This window comes from Stenella coeruleoalba (genome assembly GCF_951394435.1).
Source record: "Stenella coeruleoalba genome assembly, chromosome: 15".
NCBI lineage: Eukaryota > Metazoa > Chordata > Mammalia > Artiodactyla > Delphinidae > Stenella > Stenella coeruleoalba.
In genome coordinates, this window is record NC_137161.1 from 56,984,571 (window position 1) to 57,008,528 (window position 23,958).

Consider the following 23,958-nt stretch of genomic DNA (forward strand, 5'->3'; position numbering starts at 1 on the left):
TTTCCTCTTCCCAGGGGATTCTGAAGTCCCAATGAAGGTGAGTTTCCAAACAGCACATTGGCAATCCCTGTTGGTTCTCCTCAAACTCCCCAAGCTATGGTGTGCTTTGGGCCAGAGCCTCCTCCAGCCACTGGTCATGCATGGCCGTTGGCCACTTCCTCTGGGGTGAGTGGTGCCTAGAGGCTAATTATAATTCCAAAGGGTCTCCACTGAATTCTAAGAACTGTCCATCTTTCCCCTTTCTTCCTGGACCAGTTCTTTGAAAATGCCCATTCACCTCAAGCCACTGTCAAACTCACAGTATCACATCTAGCATGGAACTCCTCCCGGACTCATCGGTGGCTACTCCAGCCTTTTTTGGGTCGAAAGTGTTGACCATAGGAGGGATCATGGCAGAAGTTTCATCCATACTGGAATGAACAGACTGAGTTGTGCTCAAATTAAGGCTCGCTAAGCTCGTTGGTCAAAAGAGGAACCAACTTCTCTGGATGGACACGGGATACACTCACTACTGCCATTCTGGTCGACCATCCTAGAGAGTGGGGGACATCATAACACAGGCACACTCTCTGCTCAGGACTGTAGTGGATTTGAAAGTATTTTTTTTAATACTAAAATCTTTCTGGGATGAGTAGCTTAGTAACCAATCGGTACTGTCTAAGATAGTCCTACATGATGTGAGCCAGTGCACGAAAGGGTTGAATCTGCATTTCCTTAAAAAGTCTTAGATCCCCTGTTTTTTTCAGAAAAACTCCCACCCAAAAAGTTGAAATGGAGGAGATTTTCCTGTTAGTTTACCAGCTTAGTGACTGTAGGAACTGCAGTGGGCTGAGTGGTACCCCTCTCCCCGCTCAAATATGTCCTAATCCCTGGAACCTATGAATGTGACCTTATTTGGAAAAAGGGTTTTTGTAGATGTCAACGAATTAAGCTTATTTTGAATTTTCTGGGTGGTCCCTAAATTCCATGACAAGTGTCTTTACAAGAGTGAGGGAGATTTGACAGACAGAAGAGGTGATGTGGCCGTGGAGGTAGAGATTAGAGTGATGCAGCCACAAGCAACTGATGCTGGCAGCTACCAGAAGCTGGAAAGGCAAGAAATGGATTCTCCCCTAGAGCCCCTGGAGGAGGCCCTGCTGACACCTTAACTTTGGACTTCTGGTTTCCAGAACTGTGAGAAAACAAATTTCCTGTTGTTTTAAGCCACTCATCCGTGGTCATTTGTTACAGCAGCCTCAAGAAACTAATACAGGAACTAAACTTCCATATCCCCTGTACAGCCCAGAAAGGACTGACTGTGACAAAAAAGTATTCGGGAAAGCCCGGAGGGGCTTAGCGATCCGACAGAGTCTCCAATAATAAGAAATAAATGCTGGATCGGGAGGGCAGCTGAGTACCCCCGTGGGTGGGCTGGACTCCCACACCGGCTGCAAACCCAGTAGCCATTGTAGACTTTTCCCTTCTTGGCTGTCAGCTTTGGAGCCGTGGGAGCATTCTGTCTGTTCCTCAAATAGGACTGCAAGGGAGGCAATCCGATTTTACTTCGATATTTAGATCCACAGTTAGGCCTGATTTCTGCTGAGGCGGTGGAAAAAAATCTCTGAGCGAACGCACATCTGTACTCAGTGGTGTATCCATGGGAGGACGGTTTTAGCTCAGGTTCAAGTGTGTGGGTCTGTGTTCAGTCAAGTTGAATAAAACTTTGCTGAATGTTTCTTCTATTCCCGTCTCTGTCCTGAGCCTTGGGGCTACTGAGATGCATAAGACACTGTTTCCACCTGAAGAAACTCACAGTCCGGTGGTGGAAATGAGAATTCAGTGCACGATGGCGCGTCTTAAGCACATTTGTGCATATATGGTACATGTGTAACTACACTTGTGGTTTTGTGGGCGTGTGTCTCGTGCGTGCACATGTCCACCCCTGCCCGTCTCAGTGTGAATGTGTACACGCTTGGTGTGCAGATCCATGTGTTTGCTTTCGTCCACACAAGTGAGTCTATATCCATGTGCAATTTGCACATGCATTTTCCAAGATGAATGTGTTATCTGTCTTTATTTGTTTATTATTTTTGCCGCACTGAGCGGCGCGTGGGTTCTTAGTTCCCCAACCAGGGATGGAACCTGCACCCCCTGCAGAGGAAGCGTGAAGTCTTAACCACTGGACCGCCAGGGAAGTCCCTGTTATCTGTCTTTAGAAAGGTTTTGTCATCTTTGCACAAAGACTAATCGCTTTCTCTTTTTCTCATAGTCAGAGTCAGTCCCAGCCAGGGCTTAGCACAGTAACTGATACCCGCTCCCCGCCAGTTAATATTTCATGCACCGAATGTCACATGAAGTGGCTGGATGGCCAATGTGCTGTCCACCAGATAAGCCTCCCAGATAGCCCCTCTCATTCCCCTCTTCCCAAGACCCTCCTTCACCTCCTGGTGTAGTCTAGAAGCATGAAGATTCTCCATTTTGTCCTGCTCCCTTTGCCGTGCCCCAGATAGAGGCAAATGTCTTTGTCTTCGGCAATTTCGTTGCTAATCCCCAGTTAGGAAGGGATGAGTCTCCTGTCCTTAAATTCAGAGATCTTATGACCTTTGCGGAAGCAACCCTGAGCCTGCAAGTTGTATTGCAGGTTGGAGGTGATGGGTGTATCTTAAAGCATCCAAGGCCATCCAATTGAGGCCCCAAAGCTCACTTACAGGTCTTTACAATTGCAAAGCCACTAAGAGGATTTGCTGTTCAACATCAGGAAATAAAAAGTTGATGCGAGTGTGGGGATGAGGGAAAAAGCCATGGAGAAGCAGTGCCTGTTGGGAAATGCCACCAAATAAAGCCTGTGGTTTAGTCTCGGCTCTGCTGCTCATTGCTCTGTGACCTGGAGCCAGTCACATCCCTCTCTGAGCTTTAGAGGGGTGGAGTAAACATTAGAAACACCTAAAAGGACTAGTTAAAAAGAAAACTACCTGGACCTCACTCCAGAAGCGCTGAATCAGAATCTCCAGAAACGAGGTCCGAGGACCTGTATTTTTAACATGCTTCCCACGTGAGGTTTCCATCCTCTGGAGTTTGGAAGCAAATGGACAAGCTGCCCCCTGACGTCCCTTTCAGATACTCTGGATATTTTTCTGGGAGAGAAAATATTCGCAGAGTACAGTGGGGATTTGCTCAAGGAAAAGAAATGAAAACTTTCCATCTTTCAGGAAATCGAAAAAAACTGTTTGAGGAAGCATCACAGGAGGCTAGCAGGAGAGACCCTAGGGCTGGGGGTCTGGCCCTCAAAGCCAGGCTGGCCGGGCTCCAGGACCAAGGACATACCGCCAGCCTCTCCTTATCGATTCAGCTCCCTAGCCCCTGCATCAGGAGAGCATTCTGAACTTTGAAGCATTTTGCAGCTGTAAATCAGAAGCCCTGCTGCTTAATAGAGGGCCATATTGTCCCAATCCTGTGCAGTACACGGGACTAGCATTTTCCAATTGATGCTTTGCAAACTGGTCATAGGTGATCCAGTCCATCTATACCGGTAAATGATGGTAATACTAATGACAATGACTTAAGTTTTGTTGAGCAGTTATCATACACCAGATGCTATGTCTAGCCCTTTATAGGAATTCACCCACTTAATCCCTGCAACAATTCTTTGAGAAAGGTGTTATTATTACCCACATTCCAAAGACACGAAAACTGAGGCCCAGAGAGGTTAAGTGACTTGTCCAAGGTAACACAATACAGTGCCTCTGCTAGCCTTACTAGTCTATAGGCAAATCAGGAAAAGGCACCCTCTTTTGAATTAGAACAAGTTGCCCTTCTGGGCAGATACAGCTCAACCAGTGTACAGCTTGGCAAGTGGTTAGCATCTTTACATAAGAAAGAAGCAGCCCCTTGATCCAGATGGAGTCAACCCCAAGACGGCTTGACAAATACAGGGCAATCTGGATTTCAGCCCCCACTCACTCACCTCCTCATCTGTATGCATGTGTGCAGTGCACAACCTGCACAACTGTACTGAGTAGACGTAATACCACTACTAAGCGGTGAAGCTAATGTTTGACCCTAAGCTGTCTGATTCTAGAGCCTATGCTTTTGACCATAACAGATTTCAAATATTGGCAATATGTAGGAATAGTTTTCCTTCTTTTTAAAATGGGAGATGTATGGGAGTCTTCTAGTGCACATCAGGTGGCCTTGCATGGAAGGTAGTGGAGAACAGATGGGTTACTTACTGCTCAGTCACCAGGTGGCTGACCACTCAGCAGTGCACTGGCCACCAGAGAATTTTGGCCATTATAGTTAAAATTTTTTTTTTCTCAATCAGATATTTTTAATGCATACCTGCAATGAGTCCATTGTTGGTTTAAAATAGGATATAAGAGAGATCGTGTGGCTGAACTACACATCCCTGGGAAGCATGATAATTCTGCAAATGAGGCTCAAGATGGTCTTTAACAATTTCCATAGGCAGCGCCCATCTGACCAGAATTCTTATTTAGCACATCTGGTATTCCAAAATGAATGTTAAAAAGAGAAACTTTTATTAGGGACTCTCCAAACTCAACAGTAAAGAAACAGACAATCCAATTAGAAAATGGGCAAAAGACATGAAAAGACACTTCATTAAAAAGGATATACAGATGGCAAATACGCACATGAAAAGATGCTTAACATCATTAGCTGCTAGGGAAATGCAAATTAAAACCATAAAGAGATTTTACTACTCACCTAACAGAAGAGCTAAAATAAAAAACAGTGACAACACCAAATGCTGGTGAGGATGTGAAGAAACCAGATCACTCATATATTGCTGGTGGGAATGTAAAATGGGACAGCCGCTCTGGAAAATAGTTGACAACTTCTTATAAACAAAATGTACATTGACCATACAGCCCTGCAATTGTCTTATGGGCATTTATTTCAGAGAAATGATATTCTATGTCTATATAAAAACCTGTATATGAATGTTCATAGAAGCTTTGTTTATATTAGCTCCAAACTGGAAACAACTCAAATATCCTTTGATGGGTGACTGCTTAAACAAACTGTGACATCCATACTGTGGAATACCATGCAGCAATAAAAAGGAATAAACTATTGTTACATGCAACAAATTGAATGGACTTAAGAGAAATATGCTGACTTTAAAAAGCCAGTTTCAGAAGGTTACATACTGAATCCCACATCTGGGCATATATCTGGAAAAGATGAAAACTCTAATTCGAAAAGATACATGCACCCCTATGTCCATAGCAGCATTATTTACAATAGCCAAGACAGGGAAGCAACCTAAGTGTCCATTGACAGATGAATGGATACAGAAGGTGTGGTATATTATTCTGTGGAATATTACTCAGACATAGAATGAAATAATGCCATTTGCAGCAACATGGATGGACCTAGAGATTATTAGACTAAGTAAAGAAAGTCAGAAAGAGAAAGACAAATATCATATGACATCATTTATACGTGGAATCTAAAAAAATGATACAAATGAATTTATTTACAAAACAGAAACAGACTCATAGACATAGAAAACAAACTTCTGGTTACCAAAAGGGGGAAGGGGGTGTAAATAAGGAATTTGGGATTAACAGATACACACTACTATGTATAAAATAGATAAACAACAAGGACCTACTGTCAATATCTTGTAATAACCTATAGTGAAAAAGAATCTGAAAAAGGATATATATAGACATATACATATATATGTAGAACTGAATCACTTTGCTATACACCTAAAACATTGAAAATCAACTATACTTCAATTTAAAAAAAGATTACATACTGTATGGTTGCATGTATATAACATTATTGAAATGATAAAATTATACAGATGGAGAACGAATTAGGGGTCGCCAGGTGTTAGGGATATGGTGGGAAAGAGGTGGGTGTGGCTAGAAAAAGGTAGCACCAAGGAGCCTGGTGATGGAACAGTGCTGTATTTTGATTGGTGGTAATTAAACAAATCTATACATGTGTTAAAATTGCATAGAAACACACACCACACTACACAAATGAGTGCACAGAACACTGGTAAGTTCTGAATAAGCTCTGAGGATTCTATCGATGTCAATTTCTTGGTTTTGCTATGGTACTAGAATTATACAAAATGCTATTATTGGGAGAAACTGGGTGAAGGGTACATGGGACATCCCTGTACTTTCTTTTTCTATTTCCTGTGAATCTATATTTCAAGATGTGGAATTAAAATGTAATTAGGAAATTTTCCTACACTAGTAGGTTATAGGAGCTCTATAGTATATACAATTACAAATTATGCAAGTAATAATAATAAATAATACACCGAGAAGTAAAAAACAAGAAAAGATACTTTAATCATAAATATCACAGCATCTGATTCAGTTTTTTATATACTAAGAACAAATATGATCTACTTTCAAATGTGGGAAGGGTGGTCTAAATCCTCCATGCATGCCTCATTGTTTAAGACCTGTTCTGGAGAAATTCTCACACATATGCATAAGAAAGCATGTGTGAAGATGCTAATAGCTACGCTGTTTACAACAGTAAAAACTCAAAGACAACCTAAATGTCCATCAATACCTTATGGGGTTCCACTTTACGGAATACTGGACATCAGAGTAAGAATGAAGGAGATATTCACGGGCAAGCATGGAAAGATGCTGAAGATCTCCTTAGGTGAAATAGAAGCCTGATATTTTCATGTAAACAAAAGTAATTTGCAGAATGATAAATTCTGTGTGTTATGTATATATACATTAGTATTATATATACAGTTTTTTTTTGAAAATCGTGGGGCATTTATTTATTTATTTATTTTACATCTTTATTGGTGTATAATTGCTTTACAATGTTGTGTTAATTTCTGCTGTACAACACAGTGAATCAGTTATATGCATTCATATATCCCCATATCCCCTCCCTCTTGCGTCTCCCTCCCATCCTCCCTATCCCACCCCTCTAGGTGGTCACAAAGCACAGAGATGATCTCCCTGTGCTATGCAGCTGCTTCCCACTAGCTATCTATTTTACATTTGGTAGTGTATTTATGTCAATGCCACTCTCTAATTTCATCCCAGCTTCCCCACACCCCGTGGCAAGTCCATTCTCTACCTCTGTGGCGTCTTTATTCCTGTCCTGCCCCTAGGTTCATCAGAACATTTTTTTTTTTTAGATTCCATACATATATGTTAGCATATGGTATTTGTTTTTCTCTTTCTGACTTACTTCCATCTAGGTCCATCCACCTTGCTACAAATGACACTGATGAAAGAAATCAAAGACGATACAAACAGATGGAGAGATATACCATGTTCTTGAATTGGAAGAATCAACATTGTGAAAATGACTATGTTACCCAAAGCAATCTACAGATTCAATACAATCCCTATCAAACTACCAATGGCATTTTTCACAGAACCAGAACAAAAAATTTCACAATTTGAATGGAAACACAAAAGACCCTGAATAGCCAAAGCAATCTTGAGAAAGAAAAGTGGAGCCAGAGGAATCAGGCTCCCTGACTTCAAACTATACTACAAAGCTACAGAAATCAAGACAGTATGGTACTGGCACAAAAACAGAAATATAGATCAATGGAACAGGATAGAAAGCCCAGAGATAAACCCATGCACATATGGTCACCTTATCTTTGACAAAGGAGGCAAGAATATACAATGGAGAAAAGGCAGCATCTTCAATAAGTGGTGCTGGGAAAACTGGACAGCTACATGTAAAAGAATGAAATTAGAACACTTCCTAACACCATACACAAAAATAAACTCAAAATGGATTAAAGAGCTAAATGTAAGGCCAGACACTATAAAACTCTTAGAGGAAAACATAGGCAAAACACTCTATGACATACAACACAGCCAGATCCTTTTTGACCCACCCCCTAGAGTAATGGAAATAAAAGCAAAAATAAACAAATGGGACCTAATGAAACTTAAAAGCTTTTGCACAGCGAAGGAAACCATAAACAAAATAAAAAGACAACTCTCAGAATGGGAGAAAATATTTGCAAATGACAAAGGATTAATCTCCAATATGTACATATAGTTTTTACATTAAAATAAGAGGGAAAACACACAAGCATATATATATTTGTATAAATGAAGAGAAGTATTATTTTAAAAGATGTATCCCAAACTGGTAGTAGATGTTCAAAGATTAGGTCAAACATTTGCCAAGGGCCAAGCCATGTGCTTTATAAACATCTCCTTTAATCCTCACAGTCACCCGAGGAAGCCAGCCCTGCTTGTAGACTCCATTTTCCAATATGGTGGCATGGAGGTGGGACGTCACATGTCCAAGGCCACACATCTGAGCTGGGACTGATTCCTAAGCCAGTGCATGTATCTCTCCACTAGGCTGACCTCAGACACCCTTGTTGGGTCCATTGGGAATGGCCAGTCCAGGGTCTGAGAGAAAATGACTCATGGCTGGAGACTACAGCCACGCGTAAAGCAGAGCTGAGCTGGGGCAAGAACAGCCCGAGGAAGGGGCTGAGTGGGAGTCCAGGCCCCCACGTCTGAGGCCCCGCTTTCACTGCACACTTTGGCCAAAGCTGTAGTAAGTCAGGCCACTGTCTGTGCAAGGAAAGCAAATGACAACACCAGGCTGTCCCTGTCAAGTCTAACGTCCCTGTCACGTTAGACTTCACGCTAACCCCCATCTGCGTGAAGTCTGGGAGGGGCTGGCTGGAGAGCAGGGCGCCCCCATGCATCTCCTCTCTGAAGCCTGGCTCTCTGGAAGGAAGGGAAGTGCCTGGGTCGGGGTGGGGGGCGGTGGTAGGAAGAGAGGATGGGAGGGGTCAAAAAGGAGGGCTCTGGGCTTCCCTGGTGGCGCAGTGGTTAAGAACCCGCCTGCCAATGCAGGGGACACGGTTCAAGCCCTGGCCCCGGGAAGATCCCACATGTTGTGGAGCAACTAAGCCCATGCACCACAACTACTGAGCCTGTGAGCCACAACTACTGAAGCCCATGCGCCTAGAGCCTGTGCTCCACAACAAGAGAAGCCACCGCAATGAGAAGCCCGCACACTGCAACGAAGAGTAGCCTCCGCTCGCCGCAACTAAAGAAAGCCTGTGCGCAGCAACAAAGACCCAATGCAGACAAAAATAAATTTTAAAAAAAGAAAAGGAGGGTTCTGTTGAATGCCGCAGTGGAAGTGGTCCCCTCCCCCAATCTGTTTATTTGATGAGAACAGGTGGGGGTGGGGGAAAGAGAAGGAAACTAAGACTGGATGACTTTCACCTTGTGGACATCAGCTCCTCCAGCATCTCAGTGATCATCTCCCCTATGGCTGGGGAGCCAGAACATCAAGGAAGTTGGAGGACTTTGCTGTTTAAATAAAAAAATAAAACCCCTTTTACTCCTCCTGTTTTTAACTCCCCATTTCCCCTTCCCCTCAGCCTCTGGCAGCCACCATTCTACTCTCTGCTTCTATGAGTTCGACTCTGAGATTCTTCTTATAGGTAGAATCAGGCAGTATATGTCCTCCTGTGTGTGGCTTATTTCACTTTGCATAATGTCCTCCAGGTTCATCCGCGCCGCTGTGAATGACAGCATTTCCTTCTTTTAAGTGGGTTTCACGAGGATAGAGGCCAAATTTGCACTGTTAATTACTGAATCTCTAGCCCCCAGCACAGTGCCCAGACATAGCAGGTGCCTGATAAATGTGGAAACGTGGATCCTGCATTAAAAATAAAGTTTTCATAGTGTTACAACTATAACGAATACACGGAAATATTTGGTGATCCAGGATCTTGATTCACTTACGCCTTTAACTACTGTTTATCTTATTTATCCTCTATGATGTACGTGGCTTTTCCAAACACTGGGAGTACAGTGGTGACAAAACAGACATCAGCCTTGTCTTCAAAGACAAAGTGCACTGTCAGGAATGGAGGGGCCTCACAGTGGAGCTGTGGAAGCTGAGGTCTCTTACAAATGGAGCACAGGGGGGTCTGCTGGTCCCTGAAGCTGGCGCCTGGGCTCAGGGTCCTTCATGCCTCCCAGGGAAACCCGTGTATATTTCCCCACTCTCTTCAGATTTCTGATTATCAGGGCATTTCCCTGCGGTCTCCATCAAGGGAGCCTGTTGGACACCATGGAAAAATACTCAAGCTGCAGTCAGAAAAGAATTGGACTCTAATCCAGCCTCTTCCCCTCTCAGAGCCCCGCAAACCCGGGGACGTCACTCAGAACCTCTAAGCCTTACTTTCTTCATTAGTAAGAAGAGGTTGATCCTATATCATGGGGTTTTGGTGATGATCCAGTAAGGCCAGGCACGTCACGCACCAGGCTCACGGCTGAGCCCGTGGTACCTACTCCGCAGAGGCAAGGTTCCCCCCTCCTCTCTTCTCTCCTTGTGTTCTCCCATTAAGGGCTTTTTTGCATTTCGGGGCCTCAGGGAGGACCTTGGTCATCCTGCTGTCCCCAGGGTAGATAAGGAAACTCAACTCTAAGGAAGCTTCTGGGATTTCTGATAGAGTTCATTTCTTGATCAGCAATCACCTGAGTTTTGAGAAACAGACAAACCCAATACATTCGTTTGTCTGTTATTCCAGTGCCCCACGAGGCTGATTTTTCTTTAAAGACAAAGAATCACATTGCCACTTAGATGTTTAAAAATGTTCGTCTCGTTCCTTTTTTCTTTCCTTGTCATTTGTTTCTCTCTGAGCTGGTTGGTGATATTCTCTTTCTCTCTTTTTCTAATCATCATCATCGTCGTCATCCTCTGCCTTTCTAGTGAGTACATGTTTCAGGGAGTCATATGACATAATTTAATACTCTTTACAAATGTACATCCGAAGTGTGGGGCATGACCTAAATGGATTTGCTGGTGCATTTTTTATTTTCTCCTTTTTCGTTCCTGGATGTTTGCCAGGAAAGAATGAATTGCAGCTAGGAACAAAAAGAAGAGATTTGGAGAATATGCCTTTTCCAGACTCATGGACAGAACTGTCTACTTGGCCTCTCCCGAGGGATGTCCGACTGGCATCTCAAATCCGAGGAGCCCCAAACTAGACCTGCACGCACCTGCTCCACCATATCTTTCCCATCTTTGATGACAACCCCGTCTTCCCGGTTGTCTGGACGCATCTTTGATTGCATTTTCTCTCACACCCCACATCCAGTCTATCAACTAATCCTGTTGGCTCTACATTCAAAACATATCTGGAATCTAAGCAATTTTCACTGTTTCCTCTGCTCCCACTGTGATCTCACTCACCATTACCCTTCACCTGGATTTCCATCGAGTCTCCCAAATCATCTCCTTGCTTCCTCTTGGTCTGTTCTCAACACAACAACCGGAGGGAACCATTTGAAACGTAAGTCAAACTGCATCTTTCTTATCTTTCCTTTGCTTGCAATGTTGCGCCAACTCACTCAGGCGAGAAACCTAATTTCTTACAACTGGTGTCGCGTTCTCTCTCTGACCCATTTCTCATTCTCTGTGGTCATAATAACTGTAATACCTAAAGGTGATCACGTGCCAGAGGCTAAGACTGTAGATGTATTGCTTGCTCAATCCCATAACAATCTTATAAGATAGGTACTATCGTGATCCCAGTTTTACAGGTGAGGAAATTGAGTCACAGAGCGATTAGGTGGCTTGCTTACAATCTACTTCTTGGAAGTGATGGGCCAGGATTCCCACCCACACACGCTTTTGTCATCCACTATTTTAGCATCACTAAGTGAATCTTGCCCGCAGCAATTACCGCTGTGGTGTAAAAGGAATAGGATTTGAACTCTAGCTTCACCACTCACTGATCATGTGACTTTAGGCAGGTCACTTTACCTTTCTGCATCTTAGTTTTTCACCCATAAGATGGGATTTATACTAGCGTTGGTATTATTATATAATAGGGTTGGTATTATCATCATGATAAGCGAGAGGGTTGGAAAAATGCCTCTCACACATTTAGGATGCCATTAGTACAAGATCTCTCTTTGTCCCTGTCTCCTCCCCGAAAGAAATGGTGAAATGGCATATTCATCCAAGAGACAAGATATTGAAAAGAACATCCTTCTGATGCCAGCTGCCAGAGTACACAGAGATTTCAAGACTCCCAGAAACACAAAGCACTCCATCATTTCAAGTAGTTTCAGGATCCTTCTCATGTCTTTGACAGGAGGACATTTGGGGTTTCCTGTCCATGTCCAATAATTCACATTTTCTATGGGGCATATCAATTATGCATCCACTTGCTTCTATTAATATTTCAGGCTTCATAAGCATCAATAAAACATACATTAATTAGAAGTTTGCAATCAGATCATCCTTCCCCCATCTCCTCCCGCTACCAGCTTTATTTCCAAAGCCAAGCATTAGAGTGTATGGTCCACAGTCATAAATTATTGAGTACCATCCTTGCAGGGCAGGGGTGTGCCCCCCCACGTCGGGTCAGAACCATTGGTTCAAAGAACCCTGGTAAGCAGTCGCTGAGCAAAAAAGGCAACCAAACTCTATTGTTTTTCCTTTTTAAAAAGAAATTAAAATTATTCATGAAGTGCTGCTCAGCTGAACACTTGGATCTCTTCCCCTAACAGCAGGGACAGATTTCCTGGCCAGCACTGACTGATAAGGAATTTAACATTGGTTAAGAGCGAACATCTCCTCCAAGGGAGGACGTTATTACACTTAATGTTTAGGGAGTCTTGGCAGCCCCTGCTGAGAGGTTGCCAAACAAATTACGTTAGGTCAGTACTTTCGCGCTTGACGGGATGAACAGGTGGCCCACATCTGTACTGCACACATCTCTATTCACCTGGATCAAGTGCAATGCAGGTGTATGCTCTTCAGATCTCCAAAACATGGATTGGCCAGCAGGTTCAATAGGTCCTCTGACAGCACACGTGCAGTCACCGGGAACAGCAGAATTGGGACACTGCTCTCACTTGTGCGGCAAGCTGAGAGCCGGGGCACCTATAATGGTTTTCTCCCAATTAGCAGATTAGGCAGAGGACAGGAAGGAGGCTGATGCTGGCTCTCAGAGCGCCCCCTATGTGCTCAAATTCCCACAGGCACAATGAGAACAATCAAAGCGGGCTGGGTGATGGATGCAAACAAGAAACCCAAGGCAGGACAGCAGGGACACACAGGTCTTAGTGATGGAGCCAGGCTTTGAACACAGGTCTGTCTGGCTCCAAAGTTTTCAAAAATCCTTTCGTTCATGACCCAGATCACAAGATAAAGTGCGATGAGCTTTGTCAGTCAACAAATGGCCAGGGGTTTCTGTTGTAAATTAATCCGTGTTTCCAACTTTTCATGGACAGGTAAGTGGTGGTCCTCTCCATTCTAGAAGAAAAAGGATTTTGGTGGCTGCAGGATTCATCCCATGTGCTTCGACTTTTCTTGCTCTTCCAAAGCCTTTTGCTCTGGGAATTCCAACAAAGGCAACGCCATCACCTGCCATGTTCCTCCGTAATGATGCTCCGTCTTTTGAATTCTTGGCTTCCCTTCCCCTCTGCACACAGACCTTGGCTTCAGTCTTTCCTGCCCTGAGCGCAAGTCGGATCAAGCCTGAAAGGTCCTTTGCAAATTTAAGAGTTACCGATCCAACCGCAGAAGCTCGACAGCACTCTGCACCCACCGTTAAAGGCAGGGGGTTTTGACAATTGCCCTGTGCCCTGCATTTCGGTTGAACGTGACCTGTGTGAATCCTTTATCAGTTCATGAATCACCCAAGTTTACCTGAAACGTGATCTTCAGTTTTGGTTTCTGACATGCCATCCCTCAGCAACCTGTGCCAACTGGAAAGGATCTGGTTAAAATCCCTTATAAAACAGGTGCTTTTATAAATTGCCAATGGCTGTGAAAATTGGTGTTACCTTTTAGGAAAAAAAGTTGGGACACAAATCAAGAATTCTTAAGACTGTTCCATGCTGTTTTACTCAGTAATTTGACTTCTGTTGATTTATTGTAAGGGAATCCTTCTTCTTTTTTTTCTTTTTTTTGCGGTACGCGGGCCTCTCACTGTTGCAGCCTCTCCCGTTGCGGAGCACAGGCTCCGGACGCGCAGGCTCAGCGGCCATGGCTCACGGGCCCAGCCGCTCTGCAGCATGTGGGATCTTCCCGGACCGGGGCACGAACCCATATCCCCTGCATCGGCAGGCGGACTCCCGACCACTGCGCCAGCAGGGAAGCCCGGGAATCCTTCTTATATCCTTGTATCATTTATTGAGCACCTTCTCTGTGCCAAGCCAGAGTTGACATAGACTTCTCATTTATCCTCAACACTGCCACAGGGCAGGTAAAAATATCGTACCCATAGAAACATAAGGAAACTATAGTTCAGAGAGGTTGAGTCACTTGTCCAAGTCCTTCAGCTGCTGGGCAAGAAAGGATTCAGGTTTCGGCCCCAAACACTTTCCTTTAGACAAATTGCCCATGCAGTTGGCCACACTCCAGAGCAATGCTATTTTGGAAGCTCCATTTAATAAATTAAAATGAGTTTTATGGGCAGATGAGTGATTATCTGACTTGAACCCAATTAAAAATTGAGTCCATTCTGCCTGAGTTAGAGGGATTCTTTTGATGAATTCTGGACAAATGGATTTCTCCTTTTAACCAGAACTCCAAAGTCCAGATGGCCAGGCTGTCTTCTGTACAGAGTGTCCACATGGGTTTGCATGACGGACCCACCCACGCCCACTTGTCCGCATGACTACATGGCGTATACGTGCGCCAATCAGGGAAAAGACTCTTGACTCCTGCAACCAGACCTTACATTCTCAGCAGCCAAGTTGTTTAATTGGAACATATTTCTTTCCAGAAGTTCAGTGAAATTCAGAGGACCTGAGCTTTAGAATTTCTAGACCTGAGTTTGTAAACGGGCTCTGTCATTTAGCAGTTGTGTGACCTTGGGCAAGTCACTTCACCCCGTCAGCATCGTTTCTTTCATCTATAAGTGATGGAATGAGTGGTCGGGGACTTTGGTAGCAGTTAACAGAAGCTAAGCCTGGGTGTCATAAGGAAGCTCACCACCAGAGGACCAGTGAGTCATTTTCAGAACCATGAAGCAGCTTCAGCTACCCAAATGTCCCAGCAGAACTAGTCGTCATCACTCCCAACATCACTAAGAGCCTTCATGGTCCTCAGCACCGGCCCTGGACATTGGGTGTGCTGTTAGCCTGGGAAATTGAAGGAAGCCACCACCACAGCCATCATCCGTTTGCAAAATGGATTTCACTTGTCCTCAGTTTCTTGATGCCTCCAGCTCCAGCTCCACTTTGGAGTTGGTGCAACAGACTGGCAGGGCTTGGCGGCCACTGAGACCCGTAAAAGTGGGTATTTGGCATTTTTATCTTCTGAAGTGGGAGGTGGGCTCTGCCTCAAAAGGTGGGAAAATGTTCTAGGTGAAGGAAGGAGCTTCAGGTGCTGGGTAGCTAAAAAGAGAACTCACTGCCAATGCTAATAATCATCCCCATTGCTTTGTTTCATTCATTCATTCATTCATTCATTCCACAAGTGCTTACTGAGCACCTATTATGTGCCAGGCACTGTGCTAAGGCTGGGCTACTGCTGGGAAATAAAGACTTATTGTGAAGATTTACATGGTTGCTCAGAACAACGTTACAGACATGGATTTTCATCTTTTGAGCTCATGGGTTGTGCCAGGCGGGGTGCTGGTCACTTGATGTCTGTTTGTCTCACGGTGCAAGTTGATGAAACGTTATCTCCAGAAGATCACTGTGCTATTATAGCTACAAGATGATACCCAATAGCTGGTGCACAACAAAACTGAATTTTCTCTCTCCTCAGCCCAACAGTGTCAAACTCTGATCCCGAGAGATTAGGTTTTCTTGCTTTTCTTTTAGACATCAATCAATGAGCTTACAAATCAAAACATGGAAACCTGGCGATTTTGTCTAAATGCATGATGTCAGCTGCTCCAGCTCAATCACGGAGGACCAGCCGCCAAACAGGTGACAAATGGGATGAAGGTCTCCGGGGCGTTGACGTGCTGCTTCAAAAGGCTTGCCGTGTGCAGCCTGGGATCATCTGTCGCCAGGCCCCTCCCTGTGCTAAGGGATATAATTAAAGGCATGTTTCTATTTGGGAAGTGACAGACCGAGCTGGCTTTCGGGGCTGCCACATCGGTCATCCCAGCCTGTTGCTATCTTGGGACCTGGGCTCGGAGCATGGTTCTCCCTAAACCTTTAATGCCCTGAGACTCAGTTAACTCAATTCTACAATTGTCACAAAAACAATACCCAATCCTGGGGTTGATGAGAAACTTAGACAAGGCTAGCAAAACGCCTGGCTTACAATATTATTGGTAATAGGGAATCACTATTATTATTGTTGTTGTTGTTATTATTACTGTTTCCCCAGCTTTTTGTCACTTATTGCACGATTTTAGTCAAGTCACTTAGCCCTTTGGGCCTCCGTTTCCTCATCATTAAGCTGAGATACCTCTTCCAGCCCATCTCATGGGAACACTATGAGACTAAGCAGAGAAAGCAGATATGCCAACACTTTAAAAATGCCCTTCTGAGCATGGAACTACTCCTTTGCTTGATAAAACAGGAAGGGAAAATGCCATCTTGGACTGTGTCTTCACTCAAAAGCCTGCCTCTTGGTAACGGGTGACTTGTTATCTGAGCACCACTTGGTCTTCTGTAAAACAGGGCTCCCTGCCTACCTCTTAGGGTTACTGCGAAGATCAGGTAAGGAAATGCATGAGAAAGTTCCATCAATTATTGTGTGTTCTCCCAACGACACATGGTAGAGTGGTCAGGCTCCCAGACTCTGGGTTCAGACCTCACCTTGTTTCCTCACTGGCTGTGTGACCTCAGCCCAGTCATGTAAGTGACTTGGGCCCGACCTCAGTGCTCCCCACACTCTGACGAGAATTTGAAACTCCTGGGGATCTCGTACAAAATGCAGATTCTGCTTCGGGAGGTCTGGGCAGGGCCTGAGATGCTGCGTCTCCAACAGGCTCCCAGGGGATGTTGATGCTGGAAGTCTGAGGACCCCAGTCTGAGTAGCGTGGGGTCAGGTGTGGCAGATTCAAGCCTTGGGCCATCGGGGAGTTTTCAGATTTGGGAGCAAGTTGACAAATTAATAGGCTGATGTGAGGATCAAAGGATACCGTGAATTTAAAGTCCTGAATCCACAAATCTCGGCTCAGCAAAGCGTTCCTCACATCAGCTTTCATTCACGGAGCCGCTCCTATGAGAATCAATGGGAAGTAACTTTCTATATGTCAGTCAACGTGCTAAGTATTCTGACATGCAAGCATCTTATTTACTCGTTACAACAGCCCTATGAGGTGGGAACAACTGTTCCCCTATTTTGCAGATGCGAAAATGGAGGCTCAGAGAGGTTAAATGGGTTAAATTATTATCAATCTAACACTTCTTTTAATGGACATGGTAAAGATATTCCCCTTCTTTGGCTTTCTCATCTTCCTCTTTTAATAAAACCACCAAGGGTCTGAGAAGATCCAATCTGTCCCCAGCCCCTGTTACTGCCACGTGGGAGCAGATGTGAGGGCACCAGCTATATTCGCCCTCCTTTTTATTCCTTCCTGCAGCCACGGTTTCTTTAGCATCCACTATTGCAAAGCACTGTAGATAAAGTAGGGGAAAAGACATTTTTCCTGCCCTCATGGAGCATACAGTCTAGGGGGATTCAGACATTCATCAAAGTAATGCCACAGATAAACAGGATTCCAATTTGTTGAAAGGAGTTATGAAAAAAAAAAGATGTGGGTGTTAAGAAAATGGGGAATTTGATTGAGACTCTGTGAAAGCTTCTGTGTGGAGGTGACCCTGAAATGATATGAAAAAGGTGAGTAGGAGTTAGCTAGTTCAAGGGGAAGGGTAATGGGCACTCCAGCCAAAGAGAACAGCTTGTGCAAAGGCCCTGTGGCAGGAGGAGCATGGCACACGAAACCAAAGAAGGCACATGTGGCAGGGGCAAAGGGAGGTGTGAGCTGAAACTGGAGAGCTGTCGGGGTCAAATCCCAGAGGGCTTCACAGAGCATGTCAAGGATTCCAAGGCTTTGTCTAAAGAGCCGTGGGCAGCCATTGCCTATTTTAAGCAAAGGAGGAGTGAACAGATCAGGCACGAATTTTGAAATTGCTCAAAGGGATTGATCAGAAGGATCTGGGAGGAGGATTTGAGCAGAAAGAGAAAGAGGAATGAGGAAACTATTGCTGTGGTCCAGGCAAGAAAAGATGAGGACCAGGCTGGGGTGACCCAGGCAACAGCAATGGGGAGGAGGGGCCTTCTGTAGAATGTACATGGGAAGTAAAGAAAAATGATGGGGCTTGGTCATGAGGTCATGCTAGAAGCATAGTAACAAAGTTGGGGGGCTTCCTGAGTATCCCCCAATATTAGGGGGGATGATCCTAGTGATCACCTTGTTCTACATCTTCCTTAGGGGCCAACAGGTCCCAAGAGGGGACTTATCCAATGTCATACAGCTAGATGGGCGAAGGCAGGGTGCAGGACCGGTTCTGAGATGATGTATGTGCTGAAATTGGTTCTCCCTTTAATGATGCTGTTAGAATCTCTATTCTCAGGATTCCAGGTAATCCATCTTCCCCCCAACTGTGATCTTTTGCTAGAACCACAAGCAGAAGCTTGAGGTTCAATGCAGGAAGACTTGGGTTCAAACCCCAGTGGTGCTTGTAAGTATCTGCTCTGGAGAAGTGCTTGTCTATATGAAACTAAGGATGTGCACAGGAATCTTCACTGCAAAACTGCTCTTGGTAATAAAAAAAATTGGAATCTACCTGAAAGTTCATCAATAGAAAGAATAAATAGAATATGGTATATTTATATGATGGAATGAAACATGATCATCAAAAGGAATGAATTTACATCAGCTGAAGAGGTAAATCTCAAAGACATATTGTTGAGTAAAAATGTGAGTTGCCTAAGAATAAATTCAGCATGATACCATTTATGTAAAAAAAATCACAGAGGATACCGTATATTTTATGGACATATTTATGAGCATGTGAAATAAAAAAAGGTCTGGAAGTTCTGATGTTCTTAACATTGTTTGGAGGTGGGAGATTTTTATCTGCACATTTTAACTTTATAAAAGGGAAATAGATTCATTTGTTATAAGAAGAAAAACTCTGGCTGTATGATCTCAAACAAATAATACAAACTTTTCTGAGCCCCTGTCTTGTCACTTTATAATTCTACAAATGTTTACTGTGTTGTCTGTGTAAGTTGCATGAGCCCCTCCCTCAGAGGAGCCAGTCTCCTGGACAGAAAATGAGTCATTGAACAGAGAGAACAGACAAACCAGGTATCAGGGGCCCCAAAGAAGGGTCACCACCCAGCCTGGGGTACAGGGAAGGGCCCCCTGGAGACTGGATTGAACTGCACTTTGAAAGGCAAGAAAGTTATTAGCCAGTTTCAGGATGGTGGGGACAGGTGATGCAAGCAGGAAAAACAGTGCGTGCTCCGTGTCAGGCTGATTAATTACCATTTAATGTGAAATGAAAAAAACAAATGCTGCTACTATTCTAAGTTTGTTTTATTGCTTTTTGAAAGCCAACACCATCAATAGGGCGGGAATTATATTTAGCACAGCAGGCTGTTTGGAGGAAAGCATCCAGCATATAGTAGGTGCATAACAGATGCTAATTCCCATCTCATCTGGTGTCTCATGTAACCCACTGTAGTGGGCTGAATAACGGCCCCTAAAGATAACAGGTCCTAATCCCTGGAACCCGTTTATGTACTTTATTTGGGAAAAAGGTCTTTGCAGATGTGGTTAAGCTATGGATTTCATGATTAAGGAGGTTATCCTGAATTATTCTGGTGGGTCCTAAATGCAATCGTAAGTGTCCTTGTAGGACAGCGGCAAAAGGAGAGAACACAGACACACAGGAGAGGAGGAGGCAATGTGACCAAGGAGGCAGAGAGAGGTTGAAAGATGCTGACCTTGAAGACCGGAGTGATGCAGCCACAAGCCGAGGAATGCCAGCAACCACCAGAAGCTGGAAGAGGCAAGGAAGGATCTCTCCTAGAGCCTCTGGAGGGAGCAACATCCTGAGTTCAGCCCAGTGATAGTGATTTTGGACTTCTGTCCACCAAGTTTGTGGTAATTTGCTACAATAGCCACAGGAAACGGATGCATCCACCTCTATTATCTGCAGTTTTCTTTATCCTTACTGCATTGTAGCAAAGATAGCCAATAAATGCATTTGCAGTAAGAATGTGAATTCTTGGTCTCCTAGGAGAATGATGCTCAGTTCAATTGAGCATTTCAGACATTAGAACAGTGTTGAGTTCTGGCCATAAGGCCAGTTTGAAATATTTGTTGCATTATCCGGAGGAAACTGACAGCCACGGGGAAGGTTCCTGGGGTCTTATCCAGGTAAAACCATCATCTGAGGCTGTCTTAAGGACTGGACTGGGATGGAGAAGCAGAGGCATCCGCAAGAGGAAGATGAATTCAGCTTCGTGGAGCAAATACAAGGAGTAAGACACAGATGGACTAGAACAAGCCATGACAGATAAATAATTGTTAACGAATGTGGACTGTTCAGCTACTGGGTGTGGGCCATTGTACTAAGAAGCGACATCTGTTCGATCATCACATTCTTCTTACTCTTAGAGAAGCCTGTTTCACAAATTAGGGATCTTAGGCTCAGTGAGTCTGCCCAAGGTCACAGAGCTGGGAGGGGCGGTGCCAAGCTTTATACCCAGGTCTTCTGGATTTCAAAACTAGCTTTCTCGAAGTTGGCTGAAGACTGGGGAAGGTATTCCAGGTGTACCTGCCTGGGGGTCGCATTTCTTACGTCCTTTCACTTTATGTCTTGCAGATCTGCCTGCTACCCAGAAGCCTGATTCTCATGCCGATATTTTCCAGGTTTTTTTGTTTTTTTAGGTAGACTCATGCCAACCAGAGGTGGTCCAATTATTTCTGGAAGTTCATTTGGGCTAATTCATTAGACTTGAGCTGAGGAGGAGTGAGTGTGGTGTGTGTGTGTGTGTGCACGCACACGTACCTGCACACACGAACACGTATTTGGTCTTATCAGCTCCCTTGTCTAGGGCTGCGCTAAACTACTGTCTTTTGGGGAAGAACATTGCCACTTGGTGTCAAGCTGATTAATTCCTGCTGCAGCTCTAATGAAAAACCACATTTCTGTGCCAACCTTGTTACCTTCCATATTTTCTGTGAGTTTTTCTTCTTTATCTAGCTTCAGAATCTGAACAGCTTTTGTAATCTTCGAAGAAGTCTGTAGGACTTTCTTAGGTGACTCTTTCTGAGAAAATGGGGGAAAAATGACATTGCTCCGCCTTCTCACAAATATGAGGTTGTGCGTAGCTCCTCGAATTATGGGCCATTTGAAAGGTAATCTCTTGTTATCATAATTTACTAAATCCTGAGTCTGATTCTGGCAGCTCCTAATGTAGTTCATGGAAAGATCGTCATAGCTAATACCAAATTGGCTTTGTGTCAGGTGCATTTTACATATATTAACTCATTTTAAACTATGCAGCCATTCTGTGAGACAGGTACTATTATTAACCCCATATAAAAGATGATTCAGCTCAGATTCAGAGAGGATAAGAAAACTTCCGAAGGCCACGCAGCTATTAATGCTAGGGTTTGGATTCAGGGGTTCTGAATCAAGGTTCCTGGATAAGACCCCAGGAACCTTCCCCGCGGCTGTCAGTTTCCTCCGGATAATGCAACAAATATTTCAAACTGGCCTTATGGCCAGAATTCAACACTGCTCTAAGTGAAATAGCTTTATTTATTTCTTTTTTATTACACAGAAAATTCGTGGTAATATTAGAAACTTCAAATAATACCGGAAAGAATAAAAAGACAAAAAAACTCACCGAAATTCCCAGCAGTCCTAAATAACTTATTAACCACATTCAATATTTTAAAGAGCATATTTCCAGCCATCTTTCTAGTGCTTAAAGAAACACACACCTCTATACTTTACAGGAGTGGGATTATATTATACAGGATGTTCTGTCATTTGCTTTTTCGCCCAGATGATGGTGATTATAATGGACAAGTAAAGCAGAACCAGAATAGGAGAAATATATCCCGTATCAAAGTGATGAATACAAGCTCAGGGTTCTCACAGCCTAAGTGTAAGTGCTAACCCCGGGGAGAGGGGTGTTGGGGGGGGGGTCCATATGAGAACAGAAGGAATCTGTGCTAATTCCCTGGGCCTTACTCACTACACTCCCTGACCAGAATTCATCCAACCAACTATCTGTACCACAAACAAACATGTTCCCAGCTACCCTCTTTCCATGGCCATTCAAGCCCCAATACTATTTGCGTACAGTCTAAGCACTGATCATCTTCTTATCAGGGAAAACCGCTTCCAGAATAACTCTGAGCCTTCAAAGGCTGGAATCAGAATAACTCTGAGCCTTCAAAGCCTGGAATCAGAGGTAAAATGATGGGGACGGTTGCTGTCCATTTGACTCAGATGAAGCCTCCACATATTGTATCACTTCTAAGTTGAAGTAGAAAAAGTCAAAAATGACATTAGGGAGGAATATTCATTTAGGCCAGTTCCTGGATTTTTCTGTCTAATGGAATTCCTCTCTGCACACTCATTACCTCATCTCCGAAAAAACTAGATTTGGAAGTAGTCTTGATGGTGCTTCAGGAAACAGGCAATTTTATCATCTCAGGGAGGTCACGTGGTATGACTATCTGAATAACTAATGTTTGTTGCCACTTATCAGGCATCAGGCACTTGGAAGCATCTTGCATTCCACCCTGAGGACACCCTGGTGTGGTAGTACTGTGGTCATGAACATTGAGTAGGTGAAGATGCTAAGGCTAAAAGTGGGTGGGTGACCCCTCTCCCCCAGGCTACCCAGCCGGCAAGTGGCAGAGCCAGGAGGTGGATCCAGGGCTCTCTGGGTCAGATCCGCCCTTGTAGCTGCTACGCTGCTACGCTGCTATGCTGGTATTGATACATAGTAGGTATCATCTCAACACATTTTCCCTTCCTTTCCCCTTTCATAGGGGGCTTTTAATGAGGAGAAACTTTATGTCCTCATCATCTGATTTCATTTTTTCAAAGCACTCGATTGAAGTATGATTGACATACAAAAATCTGTGCATACTATTCACAATAGCCAAGACGTGGAAACAACGTCCACTGACAGATGAATGGATAAAGAAGACGTGGTATCTAGATATATACAATGGAATACTATTCAGCCATAAAAAAAGAATGAAATAATGCCATTTGCAGCAACATGGATGGACCTAGACATTATCATTCTAAACGAAGTAAGTCAGAAAGAGAAAGACAAATACCGTAAGATGTCACTTATATGTGGAATCTAAACTATGATACAAATGAACTTATCTATGTAACAGAAACAGACTTACAGACATAGAGAACAGACTTGTGGTTGCCATGGGGGAGGGATTGATTGGGAGTTTGGGATCAGCAGATGCAAACTATTATATATAGACTGGATAAAAAACAAGGTCATACTGTATAGCACAGGGAACTACATTCAATATCCTGTGATAAACCATAATGGAAAAGAATATGAAAGAGAATGTATGACTATATATAACTGAATCATTTTGCTGTACAGCAGAAATTAACACATTGTAAATCAACTATACTTCAATAAAATAAATTTTATAAAAAACAAAACCAAAAAGCTGTGCGTGTTTTATGCATACAACTTGATGAGTTTGGAGATACACACCCATGAAACCATCACCACAATCTATACCATAAGCGTAACCATCATTTCCAAAACATTCCTCTCACTCAATTAATTATCACTATTATTTTGCGGTAAGAACATTTAACATAAGATCTATCCTCTTAGCAAATTTCAACTATACAGTACAGTATTGTTAACTCCAGGCACGATGCTGTCCTGGAGATCTCTAGGACTTATTCGCGTTGCGTAACTGAAACTTTGGACTTTTTGACTCATACTTCTCATTTCCTCCTCCCTAGCCCCTCAGCATTCTACTCTCTGTTTCTA